At 40.9% G+C, this 11,860-nt stretch overlaps 1 pseudogene; it reads right to left on the bottom strand.

Moving 5' to 3' along the window:
* Positions 1–430: 430 nt before the first annotated feature.
* LOC103739361 lies at positions 431–3,719 on the bottom strand (annotated as a pseudogene).
* Positions 3,720–11,860: the final 8,141 nt, after the last annotated feature.

Below are 11,860 nucleotides of genomic sequence, written 5' to 3'. Positions count from 1 at the left end.
TGAAACTTCAAGTTCACAGTATACCTTCATTTTATAGTATATTAAAAAACACGGACCTAGAAAGCCCCTTATACAATTTATAACATCTAACTAAATTCCTCCATTTATAAAGTGCTTTGACAAGACTGGACCTCCCACTGGCCTGGCCACAACAGCATCAGGACTGGGCCACCAACCACATGCCCAAGGGACAGGCAGTAGGTTTGGTGGTGCTTTAAAGGTTTTTGAGAATACCTTGACACTGTTGGTGGGACAAGGTAGGTAAAAAAAGTAATACAAAGGCCACAGGGTGGACAGTAGCAGGAACTCACATCCTGATGTGGGTGGCACTGGAGGCAATTATGACACTAGTGGTACATGGTACATGCTGTTGCCTTGCTCTGCTCACCAAGGAGGGAGTGGAGCCTGGCTCTGGTCACCATGAGAGGGGCTAGACATTGCAGTGTGGGCAGTTGGAGCACTGGCTACATATGGCTCACATAGGACACGGTGCTGGTAGAGCCATATGACAGGCAGGAGGGCCTGCTCTTGGCAGGCCACACACTGCCTGGCAAGAAGGCACAGTTGTCTCTGCAAGGGATGCAACTTGGAAAGAGGGGTATCTCTTATGTCACCCAAGGCAGTGAGAACAAGCCCAGGCCCTCCTGTAGCTGTTTGACCTAGGCCTCTACCTCCTCCTTTTTCTGCAGGGCCATCTGCCGGTCACTGTCTACCACACGAGGTCTCTCCTTCCTCCTGGGCCTCTCGCTGCCAGGCATCACAGGCCTGCTTCACTTGCTGCCAAGACTCTCCCCATTGCTTGATCTTCCTCTTGGCCTCATCTAGCTGCCGCCAGACCCAGTGCCAGCTCAGTACTGTTTGGACTTGTATTCCAGGAAGCCAAGGGGGCAGATTTCAGAATGGGGGATGGGCTAGGAGAGAAGCTGCCAGAAACAAAGTCCCAGATGCTCCCAGAGACACCATTCAAACCTGTCAGGCCAAGGTCACGGCTGTTCTCTTCCAGGTATTTATAAAAGGACATGATATTTATGTCACTAAGAAGAAGATCTAAAGCAGAACCTCAATGTGCTCCAAGGTCATACTCTGTTTCTGAACTGTGCTGGAGGAGGGAGAAGGACGCATGCCTGCTCTAAAGTGCCCAGTAATGATGGCTCAGGGCCACCCCCGCCTGCTGCCACTGCCAAGGCTGACTCCTGTTTTGCTTTTCTAAATAACCATTTATTTTTGTATTCCGAAATAGACCATTTCTACTTAGAAGCACTATATTAAGGAGGCACTTAAATTTCTTTTTTTAATTTTGTATTGAGCTTTTGTAAGTTTATACAACAATTCTTAGTCAAATTTAGACCCCTTTCCCCATCTTCCTCCTATGCAGCTATCACTATCCCTCTTGTTTTTTCAGGCAACCTCCTTAAATCATTTAACATTGATGTCCCTGCTTCACCTTCGCACAGGCTTCTCAGCTCTCCGTCATCCTGCTTCTGCCATTGGCCCTCCACTGACAATGCTCTCACCCAGGGTAATTATTTCTTTATTCTAACATCTAATGATCATATCACTGTTATCTCACCTGGACAATTTCCTTCAGAAAACTGCCTTTTCCCTTCTCTTCCATAGCACCATTCCCAATTTTTCACTCCTCAAAGTGATTCATCTAGGTCTCTTATGAATTCCTCTTCTTATTCCTCCTCCTCCTCCCCGCCCCCATCCTCCTCGTCCTGGTCGTCCTCCTCCTCCTTCTCCTCCTCCTCCTCTTCCTTCTCTCATTCCATCTCCACAGTAATGATTCTAGAGCACTCTCTTTAGAGACAGGGCCTCACAATGTAGCTGTAGCTGACCTGGTACTCATTATGCAGCCCAGGCTGCACTCAAAGTTGTAGAAATCCTCTTGCCTTAGCTTGACAATGACTCTTAAGTTCATACCTCTGCTATAGATCACTCCCTCTCCAGAAGTCAAGGTTTGTGTACTCAGCTGCATTTGGAATGACCCCACATGAATGTATTGATATGTCAATGACATCTCAAATTCAATATGTACAAAGCATAAGACATCTGTCCTCTTCCTTGTGCCCCTTCAAACTACTCCTAGAGTATGCTCTATCTCAATGGCATCATGTATTCCACCATACATGTTAAGTCCTATCCAGTCAAGCATTTGTACCCAGATGCCCTTCAGTATAAATTCATCCACTGGAGTCTAGGCAACCCATTTAGAGATGGCACATAAGGTACACTCTCCCTAACCCAGTAGCAATCAGTTTCCAATAGTTCTCAGTCTAGGGCCACCCAGCACCCATTTCTCTCCTCCCCTCTGCGCCCCTGTTTAACTGAGTTGGCTTGGGTTCTGAGCTCCATGTCACCATTCCCACAAGTTCACATGTGCAAGATGCCAGTGGCCTGAAAGCCTCTGCTTCCCTGTGTTGGTGAACCAGCCCTGGCTCTTACAATCTTTCTGACCCCTGTTCTGCAATGGTCCCTGAGCCATGCATGGATGAGGTTCCATACAGGAGTCCTATCCTATACCATGCAGTTTCTTATTCTTCAAAACTTGGCCCGTAGTGGCCTTCAGTGTTCATCACATTCTGTTGTATAAGGAAGCTTTACTAGTGAGAGTTGAGGGATGCATTAGTTTTCTCTCTACCCCTTGTTCCATTATCTTCTATGAGCCTTAGGTGTACAGGTTCAACTGTAGATGTGTCACTTAGTATTTGGCATCTCTAGGACATATATTCTCTGTGTCTGGGCAGTTGTAGAATTCTGAAGTACTCTCCATATGTTGCAAAAAAGAAGCTTCTTTGACAAGTGCTGTATGGTATACTTGTCTGTAAATATAAGGATCCATATTTAGCATATGGTAAGAAATTTCATTTATCTAGAGATATGAAAAAGAAAGGGTTTTTCTCTAAGATCTATGTCCTCTCCTGCCATGTGTATTTGGCTGAGTTTACAGTGCCACTCATGAGTTAACATCCATTTAGAGGGCTTTAAAACCATTTAGATAGATGTTGATTGCCCCCCAGATAACAGTGCCACTACTGCACCAATAGAGGTAGTTTGCAGTGTTGGGCTGTGTCGGACCATAAATTCTTATTATGCCTTGGCAGTTTGCATATCATCTTCTAGCATTATGATAGCCAAACTTCAGTTAGAAGGATTCCAGATCAGTTCCTGCATCCTGCATATGTCTTGTCTTCAACAGTAAGGTCTTATCTGCTAGTTCTGGGAGATAACCAAGAGGTTTGGCAATAGCCTGTGTTATTTTGGGAGTCTCCTGGACCACTGTCACCAATCACTCAAAGTGAGGTCTTTTTTGTTTGGTACTATGTTCCTTACCAAACAGTTCCTAGGTACACATATTCACTAATGTTTACACACTGTATGGGCTTTTCTCATGAGATTTTGAGGGCATCACATTTCCCTCTGGACTTCCTAAGCCTCCAAGATTCATCCTACTCTTGTTCATCCCATCCACCTCCATCCTCCTCCCCAGTCACAGTGCCCCCATTAACCCCACCCTCCCTCAATAACACCTGCCTCCAAAAACACCTCATCTCCTGACTTTCCTCTCCCACAACACCATGACAACTTGCATGTCCCTCCTTCCTCTCCTCCCTGCCAAACACTCCCACTGTCCCCACCTCCCCCTGGTAACATCTGCTCCATACTATCCCCCTCTTTTGCGTTCTTTCTTTTTCTTTACCTCCATGTATCATTTCCATTTTTGTGGCTCCTAGTGTTACTTCAGAATTTATATACTCACATATAAAGGATTGGTCCTACAATCTTCAAATGAGGGAGAACATACATCACTTGCTCTTCTGATTTTGTGTCACTTCACTTAATATAACACTCTCTAGCTCCATCCATTTACCTGAAAATTTCATAATTTCATCTTTTCTTACTGCTGAGTAGAACTTCATTGTGTAAATACATTTTCATTTTCCATTTCTCAGCTGAGGGACATTTAGGTTGTTTCAATTTCTTCACTATTGCGAAGAGAGCAGCAACAAGCATGTATGTACAGATATCTGTACAGTATGATGAGTCCTTTGGGTATATGCCAAGGAATGGTATAACTGGGTCATATGGTAATTCTTTTTGAAATTGGGTTTATTTTTTAGTATTTTATTAATTCTTTGAGAATTTAATACAATGTATTTTGATCATATTCAGACCCACTCCCCTATCTCCACCTCATCTACTACCTCTCTCCCTCTACTTCATGTATCCTATTATTTTTTTTCATTTTCTTAAGTCTTATGGAATCTAATCTGTGTTCCCCAAATGCTCTTGGGTATAAGTCTATCCTTTGGAGTCTAGTCAACATACTAACTGTCACACCCTTAAAGAAAACTCTCCCTTTCCCAGCAGATATACTTGCTACCCCTGATTCCTCCTATATCCCCTACCAGTCTCTTTTCTTCCTTCATGTACCATGTGTCCTTTTGCCCTTTTCTCTGCCCTTCCATTAACTAGTTTTACTCTCTCATGGTCTCTTTTCTAGGTTTTTATGCTTTGAACACACACACACACACACACACACACACAAACACACACACACACACACTAGCTAGCTATGTTTTTGTGGGGGAAATGCTTTGTTGTGGTCATCGTTCTGAAATTCTGAAGAAATATAATGCAGGGGAGAGAAGTAAAGATGGGCAGATAGGGAAACCAGGAAGTCGTCTCCTTTGGAGCTGCAAAGACGACTCAGTAGGTCAAGTTTGCTTTAGAACCCACATAAAGAAGTCACCTAGGTGGGTGTGGTGGACCACCTGTTATGAAAGAGAACATGCAATTTTTATTTTTATTCTTTATGTGTATGTGTGTATTGCCTGCATGTAGGTAAGTGTACCCATGTCATGCAATGCCCACAGAGGTCAGAAGAGGCTGTCGGATCCCCTGGGACTGGAGTTATGGACAGTTGTTAGCTGCCATGTGAGTGCTGGAATTCAAAACTGGGTCTTCTGCAAGAACAACCAGTGTTCTTTGCTCCTGAGCCATCTCTCCAGCCCCGAGAATACGGCATTTTTATCATTTTGAATTTGGAGCACCTTTCTTACCTGGTTAATTAACTTCATAAGACCTCATGTTGACATCATCATTTTATTTACATTGCCTTTCTTATCTATCAGGTTCATATGTTTTTGGTATATGTAAGACAGTATTTTTTTCAAATGAAAGTATTATTGTAGAATCATTTCAATATTATGATCAGTGTTTGACATTATGATGTTTAAAAATCGGTTTCATTGCCAGTGAGGTCGTTCAGTGGATAATGGTACTTTCACTTAAGACTGATGACTGGAGTTTGATCCCTGGGATCCACATAGCAGGAGAGAACTGACTCTGCATCACCAGTTCTTTTTTAGTTCTTTAGAACATGAAGTATATACTTTCTAAAACTACTCTGTGGTTTAAAACTTATAAAAATTTTAAATATATTTTATGTGTATGAAGAGGTGCATTCCTGCATGTATATAGGTGCACCCAAGTCCTGCAATGCCCTCACAGGTCAGAAGAGGGCTTTGGATGCCCTTGAACTGAAGTTATGTATGGTTGTTCCCACTTGCTAGGAACCAAACCTTGGTCCTCTGCAAAAGCAGCCAGTGCTCCTAACTGCTGAACCATCTCTCCAGCCCCCTAAAACTTATAACACTTTTAAAAAATATTTATTATTTTTATTTTATGTGTATGAGTGTATTGCCTGCATTTATGTGAGTGCACCCATGTCCCAAGGAGATCAGAAGAGGGCATCGGATTCCCCTGGAACTAAAGTTAAGGACAGTTCGTAGCCACCATGTGGGTGCTGGGAATTGAACCTGGGTCCTCTACAAGAGCAGTCAGTGCTCTTACCATTGAGCCATCTCCCCAGCCCCAACTTGTAACACTTTTTAAAAGACAACAGAAAATAGAATAATTTCCAAATCATACCCATGCAGACTCTTATGGTCCAACACATTTTTCAAGAACACAGTTTTACAAAGAAGATTCTCTGACAAGTACTGATAATTAGCAATTAACACAAATAGTCACACCTGTTTAAAGTACCCAGACTAAAAGCCTGTGAAGTGCTGGGTAATAATTGGGGCATATATGGTATAGTCCTTTTCTTACATATCAAGTAACATAGCAGAAGAAGAGCCAAAAAGAATGTAAAGGTCAGAGTTATTGGAGGACCAGGAAAGAGCTGGGGAATTTATTCATGGTAGCACCACTGCACTTCTGAACTCACAGCAGCTGTTTATCTGTGGAAGACCTGCACAAGATCAAGCCTATCTACATTTCAGCATGAGCAGGGCAGGGGCTTTAAGAGCCTCAACACCTAACTTAGTTGAGTGTTAAGAGTGGGAGAGTCAGTTTCTTTAAGTGTGTGACCTCTGGTAGGTTGGTCATGCTCCAGTGGATGACCCTACAACCCAAATTACATGATCAGCACAAATTGGACTCCCTGGGTTTAAAAAAAAAGCAGGGGCTGGAGAGATAGCTCAGTGGTTAAGAACACTGGCTGTTCTTGCAGAACACCCGGTTTGAGTCCCAACACCCACACGGCAGATAACAACTGTCCATAACTCCAGTTCCAGGGGATCTGACAGCCTCTACTGTCCTACGTGGGCATTACACAACATGGGTGCACTTTCATACATGCAGGCATAACACTCATACACATAAAATAAAAAATAATAAATGAAATATTTTTTTAAAAAAGCGTGAAGTTGGGAAGGGTTGGGGTGGTAAGGGATGGATTTCAGAAGAGTTAAGGGGAGGAGTGGGGTATGAATATGATCAAAAGACTTGATACGCATGTATGGAATTCTGAAATGATTGAAAAACAAATGGGAGGGAGAGAGAGAGAGAGAGAGAGAGAGAGAGAGAGAAGAGAGAGATAAAATATGACTGAAAAAGTCTCAACATGGTAGGTCTAGGTGCTTTTCAGTGTAGAATTATGCCTCTGGGAATGGTTCCAAGAGGTGGTATTTGGGACAGCAAGTGGTCATGAGTTAATTTCTCTTTGTCAGGAAAAATTGATGCTTCATCCTCACCTTTTAGGATTTTGTGAACATAGTTTTGTTGTAGAGAAAGATAAGACTATGCCCCCCTGAAAAGGCACTTACACAAAGGAAAAAAAAAACAAAAACAAAATATAAACTGGTCATTCTGATCAGGTCTTTTATTTTATTTTTTAATATTTATTATTTTTATTTTATGTGTAGGAGTACATTGCCTGCATATATTATAGTAGGGCACCTTCTTGACCACAGCTATGCCATGTTAAAATTTAGGTTGACTCTAGTCTCTGAAATTATCAGGCAGTTGGCCCAGTATGGGAACACATGTCAACTGAATCCTCATTGTCTTGGGAACAGGTCAGCATGTCCTGGAGAGCACCTGCTAACAGCAGATCTATGGCTTCTGTAGGTTCTGCTTGGCTTGCTTATGCAAATAGTAATTGTTGCTTAATAGAATAGACATTGTTAAGGGGACTTTCCACCCGTTAGCTTGGGAACTTAAGCTTTCCATCCCTGGTTATATTTTCTTTGTATAAAGCTTGCCCCAGAGATGACTCGGGGCTACACACTTGGGTTCCTGACACCCTTGTGTAGTAGCCCTGGCCAGTAATGACTTTTCATTTGGCAAAACTTTGTCTGAATGGTCTTCTCTGGTGAAGCACCCCACAACAGTGGGTAAGTGTACTCGTGTCATGAAATGTCCTTGAAGGTCAGAAGAGAGTGTCAAATACCCTGGACCTGGAGTCTCAGATGGTTGTTTCCACTATGTGGTGCTGATAATCAAACCCAGGTCCTCTACAAGAGCAGCCAGTGTTCTTAACTACTGAGCCATATTTCCAGCCCCTTCCCTTTCATTTCTTTAAAAACTTCATGTTCTTTTCACCAAGGCCAGGACATATAGACTGGTGGAAAACTGCCCTAAAAACCTAGTTATATGAACAATTATCATTCTATTCACTTCTCTGCCCAATCATCTATTCTAGGACAGGTGTCCGGGCCTTATCACATTCATACTCTTAGCTCTTATTTGTCCAGTTCAGAATATGAAGAGTTGGCTCTACTTCTTATCTATTCATTTCTTTATGAGGACAATAACTCCTGAAACTGTATTAAATAAATTTGCGTATTTAGAAATACCATTTCTCTTAGTTGCCAAGCAGATCTTGATAGTAAGACTCTTGCTGAAGATACCATGCACACTGGAAACAGAACATGGATAAATCAAGTTGAAACTTCTTCCCTGGTAGCTAGTTTTCATAGTGTTGGAAGGTACCATGTAGCAGGCTAGGGGAAAAGATATTAACAATCTTACTCAGCTGTGAACTCTATAAGCTATAGTAATGACTGACAAGGTGTGCCCATGGGTGCATTTGTGACACAAATGTTATCAGGTAACCAAATGCTTTTTGACTGGATTTAAGTACAGCTCCATAAGAAGAAACATATGTCAGCTACTGTAAAAATAGATAAGAACCCATGATTTGGGAGCTCACTGGCCCCAGAGGTGAACCAACTAGTATTGTTGTGCTAAATTGACATGGTATCAAACTGCTGTCTAAGTTTGTGTCTCTATCCATAGATTAGGGGAGTTCTCAGACTTCATCAGAGAAGTTCTACACAGTGAATGGTGGTTAATGAAGAAACTCATAACTGGCCAGTAAGTGTCTGTGGAATGCTCAATCACAAATGATATGTATATTTCTCACTCACCCACCCCCAGGCTCAAGAACCTTTATGGAAGAGGAGGCAGAAAGATTGTAAGAGTCTGAGGTCAGAGAGGCCTGGAGCAAAACAGTGTCTTCTGGACATGACAGGAATCCTGTAATCGTAAACTCACAGCAGCTGTGGTTGTCTGGATAAAACCTGCACAAGATCAAAGCAGTCAGCATTGAAGCATGGATTTGAAAGCAGTTCATGAGTCCCCACCTCTAAATGAGGTGTTATAAACAGTTGATAGGTGAGAGAGGAGTTTATTAAAGCGTGTGGCTTCTGGTATAATTCTAGTAAGTTAGTATGTTTTAATGCCTCCTTAAATAATATATAATAGTTTGTGTATTCTTAACTTCTTGCAAATTATCACATACCTTTTTAAAATGTTAACTACTTCATTTTCACATTTTCCATGCTTCATTAGTTTATTTCTTTCCATTGCTATAAAATTTTATGGCTACAGTAGGATTTCTTCATATATTCTATTGTTGATGGCTATGAAGGTGTTATAGTTTATTTTGTTACCACAAATAGTAATACAATGAAGACAAATAAGCTTTCTATTGGTTTTTCATTTGAAGATGTGTCTTTGTCCCACTAAATATTTTCTTCTCATGCCTAGACACTATTCTCAATTAATATTTTATAAATTCTTTGAGAATTTCATATAATGTATTTTGATCATATTCATCAGTCTTCCATTATCTCCTCCAAGTTCTGCCACACCTCCCAACCCATCAAACTATTCATTTTTTTTAAGTCCATCAAGCCTAATATGTGTCACCAAAATATTCGTTGCTGCTGTGGTTCCATCCCCTGGAGAAAGGTCAACCTACAAATGAACAAATCCTTAAAGAAGATTGACTCTCCCTCTCCCAGCAGCTATCAATTGCCAATTGCTTCCCACCTAGGTGCGGGACATCATGCAACACCCTCTCTTTATGCTGAAATATTTGCATGCTTAAGTTTGCACAGATATTATGCATGCTGTCACAACTGTTGTGAGCTCATACGTGTAACTTCCATTTTATGTCCAGAAAACACTATCTTTTTGGAGTCATCCACTGCGTTTGACACTTATAATTTTTCTGCCTTCTTTCCATAATGATCCCAGAGCTTTGAATGAAGAGGTCAGTATTTTGATGTATTTAAAAAGAAGAGCGATTAAAGACTAGTGAATAATGATGTGGTTTCAGAATAAAAAAGCAAAAAGTTTTGATGTTGCTATATTTTGTTCAACTGTCTCTTAAGACCTACAGATGATGTTAAATCATTTAAACTACAAATTCTTCTTACTAAGAATTTTTCTGTCATGATGGATAATGAAATTCTGGTATGTTTATACAGTGGAGCTCTACTCAACAGTAAAAAACTGAATCATTAAATTTGCAGGTAATTGGATGGAAATAGATACTGTTATACTAACTGAAGTAACACAGACTCAGAAAAACAATCCACATATGTTCTCTTTCATTTGTGAATCCAAGTTCCAAATCTTAGATGTAAGAATATATCGTGATGTAACTGCAGGAGCCAAGAAAACAGAAAGGAATCACAGAGGTAAAGGGGAAGAAGGAGCTTAAAAGAGGGGGATGGTAGGAAACAGATATTATAAAGTGGAAAATGGGGAAATAGGGGGATATTTTAACCAGGGAGGAAGTAGGGAGAACTATACAGTTGCAAAGAGAATAGAAATAAATAACGCTAAGGTGTTGTGAAAAATCATAGGGAAATGTATAGTTCAAAAGCTTACTGAAGGGGCTGGAGAGATAGCTCAGTGGTTAAGAGCACTGACTACTCTTGCAAAGGAAGTGGGTTCAATTTCCAGCACCCACAAGGTGACTAACAACTATCCATAACTCCAGATCCAGGGGAATCTGATGCCCTCTTCAGACTTCTGTGGGTATTGCATGACACGGGAGCACTTGCATATATGCCGGCAATACACTCATACACAAAAAAAAAAATAAAAGTGATAAAGTATTTTAAAAGCTTACTGAAAAATACTATATATATATATATATATATATATATGTGTGTGTGTGTGTATAGCTGAAAGCTATATAACAAAAGCACAGTGTCAGGCAAGGGGCAGGGGAAAGTCCCTTCAAGTTACTGGTCAGTGTAGTCCAAGAGACTCTCCAAATAACACAGCTTATTTTCTCAGTCCTTGATTCCCTTCCAGGAGAGGGCATTTAAATGTGATCAAAATATATTGTGTGAAATTAGCAAAATTTAATTCAAAATAAGAGAAATATTTTTTTTTCTGTCCTAGTTTGTCTTCTCTCATGCTGTGATGAAATGGTAGCCAAAAGAAATTTGAGAAAGAGTTTATTGTGGACTGCGGAGAAGGCTCAGTGGATAAGAACAGTGACTGGTCTTATAGAAGACCCAGGTTCAAATTCCAGCACCCACATGGCAGCTAACAATTGTCTGTAACTCCAGTTCCAAAGGATCCAATGGCCTCTTCTGACCTCCAAAGGCATTGCACGATATTGGTGCACTTACATGTATGCAGGCAACACATGCATTCACATTAAATAAAAATAGTAAGATATTAAAAAATAGTTTATTTCATCTTACAATCCAGGCCACAACCATAACTTAGGGAATTCAAAACAGGAACTCAAGGCAGACACTTGAGTGAGGCAAGAACTGAGGCAGACACCACAGAGGAATGCTGTTTACGGGCTTGCTTGCCTGGACTGCTCAGCCGTCTTGCTTATAGAACCCAGTTGCATCTGCCCATGGATGGCACCACTCACACTGTGCTGGGCCTTCCTATATCAATTAGCAATCAAGAAAATGCTTCACAGACATGATCATAAACAATTCTGGTGGAGGAAATTCCTGAATCGAGGTTCCTTCTTCTCCAGTGACTGTAGGTTGTGTCAAGTAGACCAAAACAAACCAATACTATGTCTTATTGATCCAAGTCATTTTCATACCTAGTAGCAAAATAAGTAAGAGACACTGAAATTTGTAATCAAGTCAAACATACAGGGATAACATTTTTTTGTTTTCTAGGAATAGGAATTTTAAGTTTTCATCTTCAATATGGTTTATGACTAGTCTTATAAGCAACTTTATGATTGTATAAAAAAAGATCTCTTACCATCTGAGCATGGATGTAAATTCAT

The sequence above is a fragment of the Nannospalax galili genome, unplaced genomic scaffold (assembly GCF_000622305.1).
Source record: "Nannospalax galili isolate Female #2095 unplaced genomic scaffold, S.galili_v1.0 scaffold519, whole genome shotgun sequence".
In the NCBI taxonomy this organism is placed as follows: Eukaryota; Metazoa; Chordata; class Mammalia; order Rodentia; family Spalacidae; genus Nannospalax; species Nannospalax galili.
Note: the sequence above shows the minus strand (reverse complement) of the source record. Positions and strands in the feature narration are given on the sequence as shown.